Source organism: Scyliorhinus torazame, chromosome 5 (assembly GCF_047496885.1).
Source record: "Scyliorhinus torazame isolate Kashiwa2021f chromosome 5, sScyTor2.1, whole genome shotgun sequence".
NCBI lineage: Eukaryota > Metazoa > Chordata > Chondrichthyes > Carcharhiniformes > Scyliorhinidae > Scyliorhinus > Scyliorhinus torazame.
Genome location: NC_092711.1, coordinates 253,166,956 through 253,176,646, shown reverse-complemented (window position 1 = coordinate 253,176,646; position 9,691 = coordinate 253,166,956).

Below are 9,691 nucleotides of genomic sequence, written 5' to 3'. Positions count from 1 at the left end.
CTCAGAATGTCCAATTCACCGAACAGCACGGGCTAGATTCTCGGTTTGGGAGACTAAGTCACAAGCCGGCGTGAAAATGGTGATGCTTTACAGCCGCGCTGTGCTTCATGGCGGACGCAGAACGTGGACCCGGACCACAAAAATAGTCCCCCCTTCGGCTGGCTCGCGTGCCACGGACCGCCCCCTCCCCACAAGCTTCACAGCTCCAGGGTCCCAGGTTCTATTCCAGCTTGGGTCACTGTCTGTGCGGAGTCTGCACATCCTCCCCGTGTGTGCGTGGGTTTCCTCCGGGTGCTCCGGTTTCCTCCCACAGTCCAAAGATGTGCAGGTTAGGTGGATTGGCCATGATAAATTGCCCTTCGTGTCCAAAATTGCCCTTAGTGTTGGGTGGGGTTACTGGGTTATGGGGATAGGGTGGCGGTGTTGACCTTGGGTAGGGTGCTCTTTCCAAGAGCCGGTGCAGACTCGATGGGCCGAATGGCCTCCTTCTGCACTGTAAATTCTATGATACAGTGCCCCCAGCTCCGATTAAAGCACCCCCTGCCGCTGATCAGCCCTCCCCTGACTGTGGCTGTGATGGACTAAGTCCGCAGACGCCATGCTGAATTCCCAACGGGTGAGTCCACACATGTCCAACACCGTCGGTAATTCGGCCGGTTGGGGACAGAGCATCGTGAAGCCGTGGATACAGCGTGCGCCGTACTCCTGAAGTATGCCGCTTTTCAGGGTTCAGAGCATCAGCATCGCGAAAGCAGCGCCGCCCCCAATTCTGACATCATTGGGGGTTCTTCGCCCGTCTCCGGATGCGATTTCGGCGTCGGAGATTGGAGAATCCAGCCCCACGTCTTTCGGGACATGTGGGAGGAAATCGGAGCACCTGGAGGAAACCCACTCAGACACGGGAAGAACATGCAGATTCCACACAGTGACCCAAGCCGGGAATCGAACCTGGGACACTGGACCTACTGTGCTACCGTGTTGCAAACAAAGGAGGAACAGACCTGCTGTTTTTTGAGCAGTTAATAAAGAATATTTATTAACTTGAAAGAAAAGACATAACAATAAGGAATATAATGCACAACAGCAATACAGTTAACTACACTGAATGGTGGCACGGTGACACTGTGGTTAGCACTGATGTCACACAACGCCAGGGACCTGGGTTCGATTCTGATCTTTGGTGAATGTTTTATGGAGTTTGCACTTTCTCCCCTTGACTGTGTGGGTTTCCTCTGAATATTCACATTTCCTCCCACAGTCCAAAGATGTGCAGGTTAGGTGGATTGGCCATGTTAAACTGTCCCTTAGTGTCCAAAGGTTAAGTGGGGTTATGGGTTTGCAGAGGAGTGGGCCTAGGTAAGGTGCTCTTTCAGAGGGTCGGTGCAGGCTCGATGGGCCAAATGGTCTCCTTCAGCACTGTATGGATTCTATGGTAGCTCACAGTGCCGTTATCCTGACGGCAGTTTACATCCCATCCCATGCGAACGTGAAAATCGCGCTGAACGAAATATATACTACTACAAATAGCCTTGAAACGAAACATCCCAAGGCCTTGTTCATCGTGACTTCAATCAGGTCAAGCTCAAGGTCGTACTACCAAGTTACCAACAACACGTCACCTGTTCCACTAGAGGCCCAAACATCCTGGACCACTGCTACACAAATATCAAACATGCCTCCCACTCTATCGCCTGCCCACACTTTGGCAAATCTGACCACAAGGCTGTGCTCCTGCTCCCGGCTTATAAGCAAAAACTGAAGGAGGGAATCCGTCAAAGAAAGTCGTGCAATGTTGGTCTGAGGAATCGGACGATCTCCTACGGGTCTGCTTAGCGTCAGTGGACTGGTCAGTATTTAAAAACTCTGCGACCAGCCTGAACGAGTATGCCACTACAGTAACTGGCTTCATTAGTAAGTGTGTAGAAGGCAGGGAAGCAAATCCGTGTGTTCCTCAACTGGAAACCCTGGATGAACAGGGATATCCACTGCTTGCTGAAGTCTAGGTCTGAGGCATTTAAGTCAGGCGACCCTGACCTATACAAGAAAGCCAGATATGATCTAAGGAAATCCATCAAAGATACCAAAAGACAGTACCGGACCAAGCTCGAGTCCCAGGATAGCCACTCGGACCCCTGCCGACTATGGCAAGGTCTGCAAGACATAACGGGCTACAAGGCGAAGGCATGTAAAATCACCGGCTCAGCGCATTCTATGCCCGCTTTGAACATGAGCAAAAGGAAAGTGAGAGCACGCCCTCCACCCTGGATGAACTCGTATCTGAGATCACCATTGCAGATGTCAGAGCAGCCTTCTCGAAGGTCAACCCCTGGAAAGCCACTGACCCGGATGGGGTACCTGGACGAGCACTCGGGTCTTGCGCGGATCAGCTGGCGGGGGTATTCACAAACATCTTCAACTTCTCTTTACAACAATCAGAGGTCTCTATCTGCTTCAAGAAGACCTGTACCAATGAAAAGCCAAGCAGCGTGACTTAATGACCATCGTCTAATGGCTCTGACATCCATCATTATGAAGTGCTTCGAAAGGTTAGTCATGGCCCGAATCCACTCCAGCCTCCCGGATTGCCTTGATCCACTACAGTTCGCCTACCGCTGCAAAAGGTCCACAGCAGACGCCATCTCCCTGGCCCTGCACTCAACTCTGGAACACATAGATAACAAAGGCACCTATGTCAGACTCCTATTTATTGACTACAGCTCAGCCTTCAACACTATTATTCCTACGAAACCCATCTCCAAACTCCGTAGTCTGGGCCTCGGCTCCTCCCTTTGCGACTGGATCCCGAACTTCCTAACCCACAATCAGTAAGGATAGGCAACAACACCTCCTTGACGATCATCCTCAACACTGGTGCCCCACAAGGCTGTGTTCTCAGCCCCCTACTATATTCCTTATACACCTATGACTGTGTGACCAAATTCCCCTCCAACTCGATTTTCAAATTTGCTGATGACACCACAGTAGTGGGTTGGATCTCAAACAATGATGAGGCAAAGTACAGGAATGAGATAGAGAATCTGGTGAACTGGTGCGACAACAATAATCTCTCCCTCAATGTCAACAAAATGAAGGAGATTGTCATTGACTTCAGGAAGCGTAGCGGAGAACATGCTCCCATCTACATCAATGGGAGTGAAGTAGAAAGGGTCGAGAGCTTCAAGTTTTTAGGTGTCCAGATCACCAACAACCTGTCCTGGTCCCCCCATGCCGACACTATAGTTAAGAAAACCCACCAACGACTACTTCCTCAGAAGACTAAGGAAATTGGCATGTTCGCTATGGCTCTCACCAACCTTTACAGATGCACCATAGAAAGCATTCTTTCTGGTTGTATCACAGCTTGGTATGGTTCCTGCTCTGCCCAAGACCGCAGGAAACTACAAAAGGTTGTGAATGTAGCCCAGTCCATCACGCAAAGCAGCCTCCCATCCATTGACTCTGTCTACAATTCCTGCTGCCTCAGAAAGGCAACCAGCATAATTAAAGACCCCACGCACCCCGGACATACTCTCTTCCACCTTCTTCCGTCAGAAAAAAGATACAAAAGTTTGAGGTCACGTACCAACCGACTCAAGAATAGCTTCTTCACTACTGCCATCAGACTTTTGAATGGATGTACCTCATATAAAATTGATCTTTTCTCTACATCCTAGTTATGACTGTAACATTACATTCTGCAGTCTCTCCTTCCTTCCCTATGTACGGTATGCGTTGCCTGTATAGCATGCAAGAAACAAAAGTTTTCACTATAATAATGCATGTGACAGTAATAAATCAAATCAAAATCAAATCAAATTAGTGCCAGGGACCCAGGTTTAATTCCGGCCTTGGACTGGAGAGGCGCCACAACTTTCACCTGCACCACGGCAGAGACAGAGTTCTCAGTGGGACTTCGTAGTTGAGAGGCCTCGGAGTCACAAACCAGTGAAAACCTCACCTGGTCTGATCCACAGCAGTATGCCCAAGAGATTTGGCAGTTGGAGGACAGCTGGAGGCCAGGAATCTGCTGAGCCCCAGTCAGATGACGTGCCTCTCGATGCTGTCATGTCTCAGTTGCTGGAGCTCCAAAAGCAAAGTCAGGAACATCAGGAAGCATGTTCGCTACATTTCTTGGATTGAATTCCGAATGGAGGAGTCCGAGGAGACCGTGCTGGCACTCTGAGGCAGCCAGCTCAACACTGGGAGTACATAGGGTGAAATTCTCCGTTTGAGGGAACAGGGGCTGACGCCGGGACAGAATCACGAGTGTTTTACATTGTCAAAAGCAGCGCCAGTCCCGGAGCGATTCAGGACCTGCTAATGGGCTAGCACCGGCGCCACGTGGAACTAGTACAATGCAATGCAAGGCGGCGTCTGATTCTCCGGCGTCGGGATTGGCTCGAGAGCCTCGTAAGCTGCAGCCGCACATAATCACCCCACTCCCCCCACACACACTCATTCCAGCCAAGAAGATGACACCCTAAAGAGCGGCACCCCATTTCACCAATGCTGAGCATGAGACGCTGCGTGGAGGAGAGGCGGGGCATCTTGTTCCCGGGGGTGGGATGGCGGCTGCCACCCGCAGACATCAACCGGGCCTGGGTGCAAGTGGCAGAGGCCGTGAGTGACATGGGCCCCACTGCCAGGACCGGCCAGCAGTCCCGCAAAAAGCTGCATGACCTCTTCAGGGCAGCCAGTGTGAGTAACCAATCCTGAGCAGTTGTCCCACCCCCCACCCCCGATCTAACCATGCGTCTTGTCTTATATCTTGCAGGATCACCTGGCGACAAGGCGGGCTCATCCGTCGTCCTCCGCCCCTGGCCCCAACCCCAAGATTCATCCAGTGACGAGGCGGGATGTGCTAGTGTCACAAGCCTCCAGCTGCAGCCCTATGACACCCCAGAGGACATGTCCGGCAGCAACACTGACTCCACGGCACTGCTGTCATCAATACCTTCCACCATCCCAGAGACACTCACCTCGGTTGGGGACGTTAGTGAAGAGGCTCCATACACATTCGCAACATACAGATGCTGCGGTACATCAGGTGGAGGTGGGAAGCCCCGAGGGGGCAAACGGTTGGAGGGTGGTCCCGACCCCAGAGACTAGCCTGCTGGTGGGCAGCGCCAGAGTCGAAGGTGGGTTCAGGTCAGGGCCCTCAGGGATCCACCGCACACCACTCCTGTCCCTACCCCCAGCGCACCCCGGAGCCCCTTCCAATCTCTGCCAGCCCAAGGGCTCAATGGGACCATGCGGTGAAATGGCCAGTGCACAGAATCACCCGGGTGGATGGTGGAATGTGCTACCAAGGGCAAGAGTCAGACTCCTTCCAACGATGTGGAGCGCCAGAGCTCATCAAGGAGCGGGTCGTCTACATCCTCCATCTCATGCACCAGACCCCCTGATACTGCTAACTCAGGGCCAGCACCATGTAGTGAGGCAGGTATGCATGGGGCGCGGGGGGGGGGGGGGGGGGGTTGCTGGCTGCAGGGAGGGTGTGTGATGGATATCACGTTCACCGCAGAATTTGGATTAAAAATAAGGCAGTAATACAAACAGCATTCTAATTCAAGATGGAATAAAACCACTCCAGCTAAAGGTCAGATAGAGGTTACAACCTGATGGGGGAGACTCCAAGTTGGTTCCAAGGACTCATTAGTATCAAACGATTAAAGGCTCTTCTTTGATAGACCATAAATCCTTTGAGACAAACTCCCCTCCCGAGAAGTATTCAAAATATAAGGACAGGGAATTCTCCAGATAAATAGATACACAAATCTTTCTCAAACTATACCTTAGGACACTTACAATAACACCTTCACAAAGTGTCTGTTTTGATATCTGGAGAGGATGCCACCCTGACAAGAGGCTGGCACCAACCAGTGCCTCCCTTGCCAATATATGTTAGAACCCTGGACAATTACACTGACGCTACAACCATTAAAAGATCTATCAGTTGTAGTACATCCAATTAGCCATTTGGCTATAGGTAATTAACCAACAATAAATGCCAAGGTAACAAATGCCTTCCTGAACCGATAAGCAAGTTTAATGTATATAAAGAGAAGGCATTTTAGCAGAAGTATCTCTCTGATCCTGATCTCCCTCTTAGGGCGAGAGTCAGTTCTGTTCTTGGGAAGCTTGTCTCGTCGGAAAAAACCTGTTGTAAGTATGGTTTTGCAATAACTTCTTAGAAATGTACTAAGAAACTGATAGAGATGCTTTAAGGATTTTTCCATGTTTAGATATCTCATTCGATTGAGAGAAGTTAGTATGTTAGTAGATAACTAGAAAGACTGTTTAGTCCACTTATACTTTAACCCTGCAATTCAGTATGTATCTATTGGTAGTATTTTCACAATAAAGATACTTTAATTAAAATCATACTGTGTGAAAATTAATCTCGAGGTTGATCTCCTAGACACTCATTTCGGAAGCCTAAGTAGGCGATAGGACCCACGACCTCAAGAGGTATCGATTTAGTTATGAGTGACGAATCTGAACTCTCCCTATAGAAAGTAACTGAAATCCTGTTTAACTGTCTAAGACCCCGGAAAAGCATTCTCCCTTCGTGAGATCTATTCTGAGTCTTGGCAGGAAAACAGGTTTCCCTCTTTTAATAGGTTAATCTAGGGCATAGGTTAGTAATAGAGTATTATCAGATCCAGAATAACCTAAATCCACAACAGGTGGACAGGGGAGGGGTGTTTGGATGGTTGTGGATGTGGGGTGAGGGGGAATAGGGCAGTGGGGAGAGGTGGGACAGGATGGGACGTTAGGACTGCGGGTGGCCAGGCTTCCTAATTGGTGAATCTGGAGGTGATTAGATTGTCCCATGCGCGGCAACCCAGGTGCACACTTTGTGCAGCCTTCTGTGGCTGCCCGGGCCCTGTCCATCTTGGCCCTTGTCTGCATCCTCCTCATCGGACAAGGCCTGGCATTCGTCCTCCTCTTCCAGCATGTCATCGCTCTGCTGTACGATATTGTGGAGGACCCACCATGATGTAGGAGACTCTCCTAGCGCTATACTGGAGGGTCCCTCCAGAGCGATCCAGAGACCTGAACACCACTTGAGCAGCCGATGCACTGTTCGATCACGCCCCGGTCACTGCATGAGCTTCTTTGTAGCTATCCTCCAGGTTGGCCTGTGGCCTCCGGAAAGGCGGCAACAGCCACGACCAGAGTGGATAACCCCTGTTTCCCAGGAGCCAACCCCTCACCCAGGGCTGGGCCCCAAAGGTGTCGCTAACCATCGCGCGTGCCAGGAAGGTTCGGGTATCCGGTGCAGACGTACATGATGCACACGCAGCTCATGGTCACACATCAGCTGCATGTTCATCGAGTGGAACCCCTTACGGTTTGTCAAGACCGGCCTGCCATGGGCTGGAGCTCGTAGGGTGACATGCGTTCTGACGATTACCCCCTGGACATGGGGCATCCTGACGTTGGCACGAATGCTGCAGCCCAGGTAACCTGGTGGGCTCGGTCCATGCCGAAGGTAACATATTGTGCCAACAGGGCAGACATAGCCTCCGTCACGGCCCTGATGCATCTGTACACCGAGGTCTGCGAGATCCCAGACAGGTCCCCATTCGGCGCATGGAAGGACCCCCTGGCATAAACATTCAGGGTGACCGTCCTCCCCCATACCTCCACTGTGCCAGATGTGCCATGATCTGGCAGAGATGTTGCATGGTGCCCCTGCTCAGCTGGAGCCTTTGGCGACATGCTCAGTCCTGCAGGTCCTCAAAAGACAGGCATGGCCGGTATACACAATGCAGTGCCTCCTTCCCACCTCCTCCTTGGCCTGTTAGGCGGTCAGCTCTCCACCCTCACTGACTGGCCCCTGTTCCTCTGGGGCACGCTCCGGTTCAGCAGGGCCCTCCTCGCAGCCTCAGTGTGCCCGCCAGGGCTGTGGCGGTGAGGATGAGAGCAATCATGCCTGGTTGGATACAGTATTCCGTGATAAAGTGCGGACATGTTAGCATGTTGGGTAGCCCGTGCCTGATCAGGCCCGTCAGGCTACACAATGGCCCTGGCATGCATTGCAATCTACCTCCCAACCTCCCCTCCCGTCCCATCCCAACACCCACTCCAACCATTCCCCCTGGCACTCTGCCCTCCGCACCGCACCCCTGACCACATTGTTGCCCAGCACTGGGGGGGAGGGATCCTCTGTCCTGGCACCTGTCCCTGCTGGCAGGGGTATCGTTGCTTGTCCTACACATGTCAGCTGTACACTCTGCGGCCCCTGTCCGCCGCCCTCCTGTCGGAGCTGTTGTGGGCATCCTCCTTGGGTGGGCAGCATGATGACCTGCCAGGAGGCTGGCACTCGGGTGTGCTTGCTGGGGGGGAAAGAGGGGGGATGGTGAGGCATCTGTGTGACTGGTGTCACTCTGCGCAACCACTGGCCACGGTGGGCAGCCAGTGTGCGCAGCAAGATTGCAGGCCGCGGCCTGGAAACACTGATCCCGGGGGGGTCACCCCAAAGTCATGGCCTATCCTCTGGTCACCACCCGCTATTCCCCAAGGCCCTGGCGCTTGCCAGGTAGTCCACAGTTGTGCCTTTGGGAACATAGCCTACCTCCTCCTTCTCCCTCAGCAGCCACACCGCTTGCCTCCTGATTTATGCACCAAAAGTGAATCTCACCATCGGTAATTCCTCCTTGCAGGTGGAGGCCCGGTGAATGCCGGGGTGGGCCCCTTAATGATATGCCAATGGCATTTATTGCACAATTTGCATGGCCACACTGATGTGTGGCATAGAACGCATTCATGCCACTGTCGAGGGGCAGAGCATGGCATTCCGTCTGCTGCGGTGCAGGCCACAATCTTCGGCTGATGTGCGATTCTCCATTGAACGTGTTTCCCGATTCCGCCATCGGCTGACGGATAATCTTGCCCATTATGTTTGCATCTCTGGCCCACCATACAGTATACAAATGAAATTAACCTGCATGTTGTGGTTGTGTCAGTGACACTCTTCGAGACTTTTATCGATTGGGAAAAATCTTGTTTTTGGGTATCATTCATGTGAAGTAAAAGTATAGCAATAGGTGTGTTCATTTTTATTGCTCACACTGATGCAAATCAAAAGTCAATTTTGTGTAAATCCAAATAGTGACCAGACACAAAATGGTAATTCTTCTGAATACCAGGTGACAGAAGGTTTAACATTTGCTGACGTTGGCTGGAAGTTCTCATGGAGGCAGAGGTTCCAAACGTCAGCTGAAAAGTCAGGTTGAACCCACTTTTGACCTTTGCTCAGCTGGGGAGGCGGAACCAGATTTTATGGTTGTCATGCTGTTCACGACTTGAAGTCGTGGTTTCCGCCCCTTTGTGGGGGGCTCCTCCTGAAGCTGCCAGACAATCAGATGGCTGGTAGCTACGAACAGCAATGGGGGGCAGATCCTGAGCTACGTAGGGCCAGTCAGGCAGGCAGGTCACAGTGAGGGTGCTGAAACTTGCGACCAGAAGGCTGGCGTTGCTGGAGGAAGGGGACCAAGTAGAGTGGCAATTACCATGTGGCAGGCCCCAAGTATAGGGCACACCTCTCAAAGCTGCTGCCAGGCTGCCAATTTATCTGGTGGCCTGGCCACATGGCCTATCACCTCATTCCCCCTGCTGCTGGTAAAATACCAGCACCGCTGGGACAGAGTCTCTTAGGTGGCTGTTGATATGGCTGCTATTA